This window comes from Dama dama, chromosome 28, assembly GCF_033118175.1.
Source record: "Dama dama isolate Ldn47 chromosome 28, ASM3311817v1, whole genome shotgun sequence".
Taxonomy (NCBI): Eukaryota; Metazoa; Chordata; class Mammalia; order Artiodactyla; family Cervidae; genus Dama; species Dama dama.
The window spans coordinates 36,882,329-36,896,909 of NC_083708.1; the positions used below are offsets into that span (position 1 = coordinate 36,882,329).

Genomic DNA, 14,581 nt, shown 5'->3' on the forward strand with positions numbered 1-14,581 from the left:
GAACTGAATTTTGATGAATGAGGGGGGAATCTGCCCAGTGATGTGGAAAGGGAAGGATTAAAAGGCATTCTCAGAAATAAACAGCATGTGCCAAGCAAGCAGAATACTCTAAGTAAGAAAGCTTATGTAGTGTGCTGTAGCTAGAACATGGGGTATGTCAGGGGTGGCATGGGATCAGGCTAGAGAGACAGATAAATAGTCATCAGTCAGGGTTAGTGGAGACATACAAGAGTTTTGAGTAGTATCTGAATTCTAAAAAGATCATTCTGGTGGCTGTTGAACTATGTACTAAAGGAGGGCTCAAAGTAAAGAGACCCATGTAAAAATTAAGAGAGCCTGGGTGAAGGGAGTCTGGTGGAGACGGTGGGGATACATCTGAAAAAAGTTAAAACAGCCAGTTTTTGGTGACTGATTTTATCCAGGAAATGAAAGGAGCAGTTTTAAGGTTTCAGGTTTTGTATTAATACTTACATTATTGACTTCTTGAAAAAAATATTTGCAATCACTACCTCCGTTTTCTCATATTACCTTCATTCCTCAACCCACTTAATTCTCGATTCCACCTCCACCAGTCTATTGAAAGAACTCAAACTAAAACATCTCTGTCTTCCACGTTGCAACACCCAATGGATCTGTACTTCACAGCTGGGCTCATTCTACCACATCCACTTGCTCCACCCTCAGCATCTGAGATGCAGTATCTTCTTGGTTCTCCTTTTCTTCTCATCATCTCTTGTGAACAACAGTCTCATGTGCCTTAACCACTGCAGGACTCAGATTTTTCCAAATTACCACAACTCAATATACCAAATCCTAAATTTACTATCTTTTCCATCTGTCCCTCACCCTTACCTCAACACAACCTTTCCCAGTCCCTTCATCTCAGTAAATGGTTCCACAATCAACTGTGGTATCTTAAGCCCTAATGCTCATGTTTCTATTAATTCTTTTCTCTATCTCAAGTCCTGTATTTAACCAATGACCATGTCCTGTTGATTCTACCATCTAAAAATCTCTCCAGTCCCACCATCATCACCCAAATCCAAACTACTAGCATTGGTTTTAATAACTCCCCAATTGGGTTTCTGAATTCCCTCTTGTATCTCTCCAATTTTTTCTCCAGACAGCAATGTGATTTTTTTAAAATGCAAATCTGACTTTATAATTTTGCTACTTAAAACAGCTTGATGACTTTCTATCACATTATGGATAAGTCCAAAATCAGTAACATGACCTATGCTGACCTTGATCATCTTGCACCTGTACTTTCCATTCTTGTCTGGCATCACTCTCCCTCTAAGATTTCAGAGATTTCTGTCTACAGCAATACCACCTTGAATGCGCCCAATCTCATCATGAGATTTCAGAGACTTCCTACTGTTAACTAATATCCAATATGTAGTCAGAACAGGTTAAAAAGTTGAAGGGTTAAAGGTCAAGAACAAATGAGATGGCAGTAGTGCCATCTGTATGGATACTTAATTTACAAAGAATGATAATAGAAATTAGGATAGGAAAGAAAACAGTAATTTTCCAAGAATTATTTGTTGGTTTGGCTTGTTGATAAGAGTAAGTTTGTTGATTACAGTAACAAGAGAGATGGGATAACAGTACAAACATCTTGTGAGTTGATGCATCAAGTTTCATTCAAGGAAAGGAAAGTAATGGCTTAGTAACAACAGTAGGAAGCTTAGATAGGCCAGTATTTATTAACATCCTGCATATGGGTACAAGCCAGGCCACAGAATACTGCAGGGAGAGTTGAAAGCTCTGGATTCAAGAACTGATTTTGCCTCTCATGCTAGGCAATGAAATATGTGAAACAAAATATTCTCTCCAGTAAAATGCTAATTAGGCCAACTTCACTGTTTACCTCACAGAGATGCTAAGAAGACTAAGTGGGACAATGTACATGATAAACTCCATGTTCTTTATAAACTCTATAGTCTTGGGCAATTTATTTTACCTTATTCTCATATAAAATGGATATACTCCAGACAATGTCTTAAGACCTTATTGTCTCTAAACAAAGATTTTTGTTATCTAGAAGTAATTTAAGTAGTATAAATGCTTAATACACTATCATCAAATGCCTAAGAATCCTTCATTACCTAGATAAGAATCCTAAAAAAATGAAATGCTTTACTGAAAGCTGGGCAAAGTAGCCAATAATGCATCAGGAGGATGTGCTCCCTACCAGTAGACTCCAGAGTGTGTGTATGCTGTCCCCTGCAGGTGTAAACGTCAGGATCAGACCATCTTTGCAGTCTACATCTTCTCCTGCATCAGTGAGGGTCTTAGTTTCCCATTTTCCACTACCAGGCACCACCAGGCCTACCCTCACCACCTCACCACCAGGCAATCACAACCCTCCTGTTATCCAGCTGGCATCCTGGCTTAGGCAACATGCAAAAGACAATTTTAAGGTCACCCATTTCATAATCAACATCGTGAAACCAGAGCTCAGCATCCGAAAAAGAATGAAACCTAAAATTTATTTTCTGAAAAAGCAATATGTTATCTAAAAATAAGGACTAGCCACGCATTTAAAGAGGCAGCTCCAGGCCTGAGTTATGAAGTAACTTGCCAAGCTTCATGTCTCCCAAACCCCAAAGCATAGGTCTAATGTTCCAAAGTAGCGTGTTCCCTTTCAAAGCGATCTATTTTGTGTTGCACAGGATCCAGAAGAGTCCTTCAGCAAACATAACTCTTGTATGTAGGTAAGCGCTGATTTAATGAATTACCTAAATCATTGTGTTTTTTTTTTTCAAAATCAACATTCAGGTGGGAAATGTCTATAAATTTAGTATGTGTTGAAGGTTTCCTGATTCTTAGTTTTATACTTATATAGTTTCTAGCAGTAAAACTGAAGCCTTGACAATTGGAGTGCCACTTACTCATCTAGTGTGGCTACAGGACAGTGATATAATAATGCTGTCTAAATGGACTTGTACTAACAGGTTGAATGAAGTTTCCAAATGAAGAGATTACAACTGACTCTTACAGACTTCATAAGTGAGGCGACTGTTACATTTTATATTTCAGGTTCAACTATATAAACAAAGTATCCAGTAGCAGTAAGGAATTTCACACTGTTTTTTAGTAACAAAATAACAGATTGCTCTCTCTTCCATTTTAGGTTTTTTAACATAAATCCCTCCCTGCAAAGATTTTACAGTGATGGCTCTAAGATACTGGCAAGTCCCATTCAATTTAGTCCTGGCAATATGATGGAAATAAAGTCTCCTTAATTCCCTTTCTAATCACCTAGCCCAGGAGAAAGAGGGTTACAAGTTTAAAGCCATTGCTGTCACATAAGATTAATATATTCACATGCAAATTAGATTCAGTACATAAATCTGTCATATGCTCAGGGCTGTACCAAAGAAAAATCTTACCAGTGGCCAGATAACTGGACATTACACAAAATAGGTTACAGAGAATATATATGAAAACAAGTCATTGTGACAGATCTTGATGGAAGAATAAGACTATAGAAAAGTCATAAAAATATCATATTTGTGATATAGTCAGAAATATATTGAATATTAACCTATATTTAATTTCACAGACATGGAAGAAATAAGAAATGCTTATTTAATAAATAAACATTTATCATCCAACAAATATTTATGGTGTCTCTGCTATATGTGGGCACTGTTCCAGGTCCTAAGGAATCAGCATGAAATCAACAGAAAAATCCTCTACCTTCATGGAGCTCATATTTGTAGAGAGTAATCCTGAGCTTAAGGGCTTAGATGTAGATTCTCTGGTCATTGAGCACATCCAAGTGAACAAAGCCCCCAAGATGCAGCGCAGGACTTACAGAGCTCACGGTCGGATCAACCCCTACATGAGCTCTCCCTGCCACATTGAGATGATCCTTACTGAAAAAGAACAGATTGTTCCTAAACCAGAAGAAGAGGTTGCACAGAAGAAAAAGATATCCCAGAAGAAACTGAAGAAACAAAAACTTACGGCCCGGGAATAAATGCCGCAGAAAATAAGTGCAAATAAAAGTAAAAGTGTTGGTTGTCTTAATTAGTAAATGTATTTCAAGTGTTAACCACAAAAAAAAAAAAAAAAAAAAAAAAAAAAAAAGGGAGCTCATATTTGTATGAAGAGAAACAAATAATAAATAAATAATAAAGCATGGAATCCTTCTTATGACCCAGATGAAGTAATAGGCAATCAACTTAATCTCCCACCCAGAACAATCATAAAATGGAAAAATATATGAAACAATAGTTTTCAAGACACTGAACATCAGACCATGAAGGACAGTGATCCCTGAAATTAATTGATTTTTCTCACTGATTGTTTAAAATATAGTAGTTTGAAATATATGCATTTAATTTTTCAGATGTTACCCTTCATTCATTCAGCAAATATTTAATGAGCATCTACTATGTGCCTGACAACCTTCCAGGTACTAGTGATATAACAATTGGGAAGAGGAGAGGTAGATAGATAATAAATGGGTAGATAAATTTATAGCAAGCCAGATGATGATAAGTATTATCATAAATAGAGTAGGGGATTGGTTGTCTGTGGGAAGAACACTTGCTATTTTAAATGAAGTTATCAGAGAGAGCTTCACTTAGAAACCAACATTTGAGCAAAGGATCTACAGTATGTTGAGAAGAAAGCTATGCAGTATCAGAGAGAAAGCTGTATGACCAGTGGAAGTGGGGGGAAATGGTATATGGGTGCCATGAACTCTGAGGACTTTCTTCACGATATAGGGTTCATGGTTCAATGTAGAAGGAGGGAAACCTAAATGACTTGAAACTCCCCCAAATATGGAAAGGGGGATGTTGGAGAAATAAATGGAGGCATCTCAGAAGAACTGTATATAAAATCCCTAATTTGGCAAGGTAAAGGCAGGCAGTGGGGCAGGTAGCCAAAACAAACAAAATCAGTGCAACAGGAATTCCTTTAAGGCTAAAACAAATCAACAAACTGTGGTGTGGCTTCTTTCCAGGACAGATGTCCCCCACAGGCAAACAATACAAAACAGAGTCACAGAGGGGAAAAACCTACCCTAGTGTGATTTTCTTCCAGAAGAGGTGGCCAAAGACAGAAATCTAAGGTTCCAAATCCACTGAAATAAGCGACAGAGGAAAACAGCATTAAAAATAATAGGGAAAAAAAATAAAATAATAATAATAAAATTTAAAAAAAAAATAATAGAAATTCGCTCATTGAGAGCAATAGTGCTTTGCTACAGACTGCCTCTCCACCCTTCCAAGGATGTCTAGAAAAGCTGGTCACAATATTTACACATACATGAAAAAAATCTACTAGAAGCCACCAGAAGCCTACTAAGTCAAATAGGACTTAAGCAGACAAGGGTCACAGAGGAAAAGCATGCTCATTGGAGACAGCTAATATTATGCAGCCTCGCCTTCTGTGATAATTTGTCAATAGTTGGATAGACTGAAAAGCTGATCAGAAAGTGGCTGCTGAAAGACTGCGAAGCTGAACAGTACTACTGGAAATTTTATGAAGTTGAGGAGACAACACATTCATTTCAGTATACACAAAGAAGGAAGGGGTATATACCCCAGGCACCAAACTAGGACATTTGGAAGAACTACACTATAAGAGTAAGGACTGCCTAAAAATGGACCAACTCTAACAGAAGTCTGAAGACCAGTTTCCAACCAGCTTAATGCCATTCTGGATTGAAGTAATCTTTTCCACCAAGCAGAAACTTCTCTGTCAATGAAGATCATTTTAACCAGTCTGAGTATCTCTACACTTTTCCAACTACTGTTATCTGCATTTGAATAAAAACTGCCTTGAGTCAAAGCAGAATAAATGAAAGCCAAGAGAAAAAACAGAAAACAGAAATAGTTCCATACATATTATAATACCAGATATTGACTTACAATATATGAAATTTAAAATAATTGTGATTAATATGTTCAACAAAAATTACAAAATGGAACATTTTACCAGAAATCAAAAATATATAAAAAAGAATTACATGGAAATTCCCAAACTGAAAAATATAATAACTGAATCTAAGAACTCAATAGATGGACTCAGCAATAGATTAGACACAGCAAAAAGAAGATCAGAGGATTAGTGTACTGAAAGATAGGCCAATATATCCAGACTGAAGGGCACAAAAGCAAAAAAAAAAAAAAAAGTAGAAAACACCCACAAATATGCTAAACAGGATTAGGAGACAGGGTTTGTCAAACTTTTTCTTTTTAGGTTTTATTGTGTCACAACTACTCAGCTCCTCAGTTGTAGCCTAAAAGCAGCATAGACAACACATAAACACATGGGTGTGGCTGTCTTCCAACAACCTTCATTTAGAAACAGATGTAGTGAGCACATCTTAGTCCTGGAACTGTACTTTGGTGACCCCAATAGAGGAGAAAGTAGAAAAGTTTAACATACATGTGATTGAGGGCCCAGAAGTTGAGGATAGAGATAATGGGGAAGAAGCAATTTGGGGAGAGATATTGACAAAGAATTTTCCAAAATCAGTTAAAAAAAAAATTATGTCATAGATTCAGGAAAGCTGCTGCTGGTTCATCACCTTAAAAACTGATCAATGGATAAAGTGAACATCTTAAAAGTAGGCATAGTATAGAGACACAATGAACAGGATCTCTTATGCTCTGAAAGAAAGTTAGCTCATGGTCTAGAATTCTAGAGTTAGCAAAAATACCCTACAAAAGTAAAGATAAAATAGTGACATTTTGTCATACAAAAAAAAAAAAAAAAAACTAAGAAAAAGCATCACCAATCAATAGCCTAAGACATAAATAATAAAGAGAATTCTCCAGGCAAAGATAAACAATCCCAAAGGAAAGGGTAAAACATTTACAAAGAATAAGATTAATAAAGAATTCAAATGCATATGTAAATCAAGCAAATATTTGTAACATAAAACAATGATAATGTTTTATTGTGCAGATTATAATCTATGTAGAAATGAAATACATGAAAATGATAACAGAAAAGGTGGAAGAATAAAGGGAGTTAATGATAAAAGCAAATGATAAAGGCAATTTTAAAAATATTTGGCTCTAATAAGTCAAGCATGCATGCAGTTAATCCTGGTGAAATTAACACAAGAATATAAAAGGAAATATAATTAAAAGCTCATAGAAGGGGGAAACAGCATGATTGAAAAAAAGGGCAATGGAAGTCCAAGGATGTGAATCACCCTATAGAATCAGAGTCAAGGTTAAATTACATTATAACAAGAACAAACTCAGAGAAGAGCAAAGAGAAGGGTAAGAACCTGAAAGAGCCCCTGCCGGAGTGGGACAAGGCTGAGATGGGCTTGTGAAGAAAAACCAGGGTGAAATGGTGATAGAGTTGGAAGACTGGTTGAGGGGAGGGAAGAGTGAGGAAATGGGGTAATAGGAGGTCAGCAAGCACAGGGGCTATGAGGTCTCCACATGAAAAGGAGAACCACTGAACTATTCTGAATATACTTAATACACAAAATCACTGAAGTATTCTGAAGTGTACTGAAAGGTAGATAAGAAATATATTTGAGAGACTTTACCAGGCAAAGCTATCTTGTAGATCATAAAACATAGATAATGAATATATCACCTTGAGACTGGCTAATATTTAAAAAGGAAAATATCATTTTAGTAGCAATATAACTCATTCACAGAAAAATTCTAGCTATCCAACTCTATTTTAAGCAACTTTAGGTTTTGACATGCACCACAAACTTCATATCACAGCATGAAAATAGGCAGAAAAATGTTGGGGAAAAAATGACGATACATGTCAGTAAGGAAAGATTAGTAACAACTGAAAGCAAATTTAATCGTAAAAAGGGAGGATATATATTGCTACTATTCTGATGTGACTAAAAGGAATTAACACAACAAATTCCTATGATGCCATGGCTTTTTTCGTATTACATTATTTTAGTCATTGAGAGTGTGAGAGCCTGTTGTGAAATAGAATTTGGGGTCAGGCTTTAGTGCATTTAATTTCATTGTCTGGTTTAAGTTTTTTTTTAATATTTAAATTGATCATCACAGACCAAATAATGAAACTCTGAATCAGGTAGCACTAGTGACAGTATCTGTACAACTAAAGAAATATTAAAAACATATTAAATGCTGGCCTATGAAAGTTGACCTTTAACAGTTGCAATGAGAAACAATGAAGACTTCTTGTCAAAATGGATCTATTGATTCAGAATTTGGTTGAATTTTGCTTGTTCTTGTCATAGTGATGATGGTATGAAATAGGAATTCCAGACACACAACACTGCCCATTTCCAAAATATAACAAAACCTAAAATGATGAGCAGAACAGAAAGCAGAGAGGCCAGTTTGGCCCCGCATTCAGGAGTAGGTGTTTGGGGCCAGGCATTTGGTTCCCCTGGGATAGAAAAGTTCAGAAGTATTCTTCATGGATGGGAGATAGAAGGGCTAAAAATGTTAGTCAAATCTGCTTGAAGTCAGGACCACTGGTGTCACTTGAAATAATCTGCTGTGGTTTTAGCAGTATGCTGACCCAAGAAGGCACAAAAAGCATAAAATCAGGAGTTGAACCCAGCTGTGTATTTGTTTGACAAGATCTTCATAGTCCCATTATCCGTGGTGGTGGAGGATCCCAGATGTACTTCTAGGACCTGATTCTGGATCAGTAGCTAGGGAAGCTGAAGGCATACAACTACAAAACTCAAAGACAGAAAAGCATTCATTGAGAAAGAATGAACAAACACATACAAAATAAAAAGCAAGCACACAGGAAATTTTCTACTCAAAATAAGACTTGAAAACAATTTTCCAAAATATCTAATGCCAAGAATTTTTTAAAAAATCAACAAGCAGATCATGAATTTACAAATTCAAATCAAATTACCTTCATTAAAAGTCTGGGAAAGTACCTTAAAATTAATATATATTAGATATTTAAAGAGAAAATAAAAGTAAAACCTCTTTTAAAGTAGGGCTGAAATTTTTAAGAAAAAGCAAATGTAACAAGAACAAGTAGATATGAAAAATCTTGAAAGTAAAAATAAAGCTTTTCAAATTTTTTAAATGCAACAGATAAGATACCGTCTAGACCAGTGCTTCTCAAACTAATTTTGGTAAAAAAATCATTTGTTTTCACTATCTGATACTTTTATAAAGTAAAATAAAAATGATGAATAATAAGTAAATGAAAAACATCCAAAGACATGTGAAATACAAGCAAATTTTTATGGCATAAACATAAAACTGCATTTTAATAAACATAATCAGAATGAACACAATATAAGAAAAATAAAATAATTTCAAAAATTATACATCTTTGAAAGTTTGCATATAGGCAATTAAAATACAGAATCACTGCTACATTAGTAACTTTCTGAAATTCTGCAAATAGTTATCAGTGAAATCATGGTTTCTCCTTCTTAAATGCTTTGAATGATATCAATGTATATAGATAAATATTTGAAGTTTGTGATGTGACAAATGGGTTTGCTTCTTGTCTGTTAACTTATCTAGTTTAAAACATATTGGAAAAAATATTCCTCAAAGAAGATAATGTACCTATAAAATGCTTCACATGTTTTGTTTTAATATTAGTAGTAGAGAAATCAAATTCACAAGAGATTTTAGGATTTTTTTTAGCTTTAATCCAAAATGAAGCAAATGACACTGAATTTTCAAATCTCATCTTCAATTCTTCCTTACTATCCAATCTATCAATTTACACAGTAAAATTATAATTTAATTTAAATTACTTTCTAATTTTAAGATGGATTCTGATGCCATGATGTTTTTTTTCTATCCATGGATTTCTTTTGATTTAAAAAAGAAAAGTAAAGCAGTCTCCTGCATAAATCCAGTCTAACTTGAGAAAATATTATGCAATATTTCTCAAAATTATTAAAATTATCATAATTAATTAATTAATTTTGAATTAAAAGCAAGACAAAACTGAGAAACTATCACCAGTTGGAGGAGACTAAGGAGACACAGCAACTTCCATGGACTGGATCCTGGAAGAGAAAAAGGATGTTGGCAGAAAAACTGATAAAATCTGGATAAAGTCTGAAATTTAAGTTTAGAAAATATACAAAATGTATCTAATTTATAGATGTTTGGGAATGGATCTTTGCAGATGTGCAGCATCCAGACAGTAACTTATTTCTTTGATAAATAATATTAACTTACTGAACTTGTCATAATAATTTGTAGAAACTTATTTTCCTTTCTATCTTATCTACAATGGATAAACATGTATATTTCCTCTTTGCATGGAGGTATTGAGATCATTAAACACTGAACTATGAAACAATTAAACAGGACTGACTGTCTAATTCAAATGTTTAAAAAATTGAGACCAAATAGGTTTCTAATATTTTGGAAACTGAGAGTTTATGCCCTAGACCTCACATTCTTAACAGGACTTTCCTCCTGGAAAACTATCATCTTATCAAACACAGCACTGTTCATGACTGACTGTTATATTATCACATAATAAAGAGAGTAATTTAGTTAACATATAAGTCTTTACCTAATTCATAATTCTATGTCATTAAGTGCATGATTGTACTGATATTTCTTCTCAATAACCAGTAAACTCAGCATATAACATCAGTAATTTATGATAGTTCTTTTTAAAATCACATATGATTGGTAACTTAAATATGCAAGTCTAAATAACTTGTCTGATAAAGGTCAAATCATATATGTCATGAAAAATTATTTAAAATTGAAATTAAAAGGCCAACCCATAAACTTAATAATTATACTGAAAGGAGCCCTAACAGAACTAGTATAGCTTTGAATATTTTTTAATTAAGAAAAAAATTTTTAATGGTTTCAAGTATTTCAGACAAGCAGCTAGTAAAACAACAATAGAGATAACATAAAGAACAAAGCAAAAGATATAAATTAAAATGAGTAAAAATTAGTAAGTAAGAAAATAATTGATTCAATAAAACTGGTTTATATAAAAAAGAAAACTACCTAACATAAATAAATTTTTACATATATTGATACAAGATGACACAATAAAACATGTGAATTTTCATTAATATGTTTAATTATGAATTTTGTTAATTATCAATTAATTGATTGATGATTACAAATCTTACCCTCAATGATCTCACTTATCCCCAAATTCCCAGGCTCCCACTGTTTCTATGAAGGATTTATTTTGACAAACTAGCAAAGAAAAATATTTCCTATCGCAACAAATTGTTTCAAAGAATGTTGAAGATGAGTGAAGTCCTTCATTTTACATAAAGGACTAGAATAACCTGAAACTAAAATCAGAGGGAAAGAGTATAAAGCAAAATTTACAGACCAACCTCACTTTTGAACACATCTAAAGAGCGACTAAGCACACAGCACAATACTACATTAAACTCTAATGTAAAATATATACAAGGAAAAATGAATCATAAGCAACCTGGCTTTAACCCAGGAACAAAAGAACATGCAACATAGAACACAGCATTAACATGGGAAAAGAAAAAAAATCCATCTCAGAAAATGTTTATAAGCCTACAGTGCTCCTCAACCTTCACTCATGGAAAAAACCTGAAGAGGCTGAGACTATAGGAGATAAAAATTACCCATGAAAAGCCTAAGGGCCGTGACTTTTGGTTTGCGGGTCTTAGTTCCCAGAACAGGGATGGGACATAAGCCTAGTCAGTGAAAGTGCGAAGTCCTAACTGCTGAGTTGCCAGGAAATTCAAGGTAAAATGTAATGAAGAAATATTAAAATCATTCCTTTTAAAATGAGAAACCAACCAATACTTTCATTCAACATTATACTGCAATTTTTAGCTACTACAAGGACACAATAAAAAGAAATTAAAAGCATAAGAATTGAAAGATATTAGGGAAAAAAAAAGCTTTTTACCTTGAAGATGATGATTGTCTACATAGAATATACGAAAGAATCTATAGATAAGTCATTAGAATGAAATTCAACACTGTTTCCAGAATGAACATAATAAAACCAAGGGTCTTCCTATATCTTAGTAATAGAAATTTAGAAACAGCAAAAGAGAAAAATCTTAACAGACCCATCACAAGCATGGAAACCAAAAGTGTTATCAAAAATCTTCCAACAAACAAAAGCCCAGGAACAGAAGTCTTCACAGGTGAATTCTAACAAACATTTAGAGAAGAGCTAACACCAATCTTACTCAAACTCTTCCAGAAAATTGCAGAGGAAGGTAAACTCCCAAACTCATTCTATGAGGCCACAATCACCCTAATACCAAATCCAGACAAAGATACTACAAAAAAGGAAAACTACAGGCCAATATCATTGACGAACATAAAAGCAAAAATCCTAAACAAAATTGTAGAAAACAGAATCCATCAACAAATTAAAAAGAGCATGCATCATGACCAAGTGGGCTTTATCCCAGGGATGCAAAGATTCTTCAATATTTGCAAATCAATCCATATGATACACCATATTAACAAATTGAAAGATAAAAACCACATGATTATCTCAATAGATGCAGAGAAAATCTTTGACAAAATTCAACACCCATTTATGATAAAAACTCTTCAGAAAGCAGGCATAGAAGGAACATACCTCAACATAATAAAAGCCATATATGACAAAAGGACAGCAAACATTATCCTCATTGGCAAAAACCTGAAAGCATTTCCCCTAAAATCAGGAAAGAGGCAAGGGTGCCCACTCTCACCACTACTATTTAACATAGTTGTGGAAGTCCTAGCCACAGTAATCAGAAAAGAAAAAGAAATAAAAGGAATCCAGATTGGAAAAGAAGTGAAACTCTCACTGTTTGTAGACATGATCCTCTACATAGAAAATACTAAAGACATCACCAGAAAATTACTAGAGCTAATCAATGAATATAGTAAAGTTGCAGGATATAAAATTAATACACAGAAATCCCTGGCATTCCTATACACTAGCAATGAGAAAACAGAAAGAGAAATTAAGGAAACAATCCCATTCACCATTGCAATGAAAAGAATAAGATACTTAGGAATTTACCTAAAGAATAAATTTACCTAAAGAAACAAAAGACCTATATACAGAAAACTATAAAACCCTGAAGAAAGAAATCAAAAATGACACAAATAGATGGAAAAATATACGACGCTCATGAATTGGAAGAATCAATATAGTGCAAATGAGTATACTTGCCAAAGCAATCTATAGATTCAATGCAAGCCCTATGAAACTGCCAATGGCATTTTTCACACAACTAGACCAAATAATTTCACAATTTGTATGGAAACACAAAAAACCTCCAATAGCCATAGCAATCTTGAGATAGAAGAATGGAACTGGAGGGATCAACCTGCCTGACTTCAGACTCTACTACAAAGCTCAGTCATCAAGAGAGTATGGTACTGGCACAAAGACAGAAATATAGATCAGTAGGACAAAATAGAAATCCAGAGATCAACCCACACACCTATGGGCACTTTATCTTTGATAAAGGAGGCAAAAATATACAATGGAGAAGACAATCTCTTTAACAAGTGGTGCTGGGAAAACTGGTCAACCACCTGTATAAGAATGGAACTAGATTAGATCACTTTCTAACATCATACACAAAAATAAACTCAAAATGGATTAAAGATCTAAATGTAAGACCAAAAACTATAAAATTCTTAGAGGAAAACAGGGAGAACACTCTCTGACATAAATCACAGCAAGATCCTCTATGACCCACCTCCCAGAGTATTGGAAATTAAAAACAAAAATACACAAATGAGATCTAGTTAAACTTAAAATCTTTTGCACAATGAAGGAAACTATAAGTAAGATGAAAAGGCAGCCTTCGGAATGGGAAAAAATAATAGAAAAATAAAGAACTGACAAAGAATTAATCTCCAAAATATACAAGTGGCTCATGTAGCTCAATACCAGAAAAATAAACGACCCAATCAAAATATGGGCCAAAGAACTAAACAGACATTTCTCTAAAGAAGACATACAGATGGCTAACAGGCTGATGAAAAGATGCTGAACATCACTCATTATCAGAGAAATGCAGATCAAAACCACTGTGAGGTACCATCTCACACAGGTCACAATAGCTGCTATCAAAAAGTCTAGAAACAATAAATCCTGGAGAGGGTGTGGAGAAAAGGGAACCCTCCTACACTGCTAGTGGGAATGCAAACTAGTATAGCCACTATGGAGAACAATGTGGAGATTCCTTAAAAAACTGGACATAGAACTGCCATATCACCCAGTAATCCCACTGCTGGGCACACACACAAGGAAACCAGAATTGAAAGAGACACATGTACCCCAGTGTTCATTGCAGCACTGTTTACAATAGCTAAGACATGGAAGCAACCCAGATGTCCACCGGCAGTTGAATGGATAAGGAGGCTGTGGTGCAAATACACAATGGAATATTACTCAGCTGTTAAAAAAAAAAAAAAAAAGAACGCATTTGTTTTGAGTCAGTCCTAATGAGGTGGATGAAACTGGAACCTATAATACAGAGTGAAGTAAGTAAAAAAGAAAAACACCAATACAGTACATTAATGCATATATGTGGAATTTAGAAAGACAATAACAACAACCCTATATTCAAGACAGCAAAAGAGACACAGATGTAAAGAACAGA

The 14,581-nt window shown here is 34.4% G+C and overlaps 1 pseudogene; it reads left to right on the top strand.

Moving 5' to 3' along the window:
* The first annotated feature begins 3,682 nt into the window (after positions 1-3,682).
* LOC133048181 (CWF19-like protein 1) overlaps positions 3,683-14,581 on the top strand; it is a 136,972-nt pseudogene continuing 126,073 nt past the window's right edge.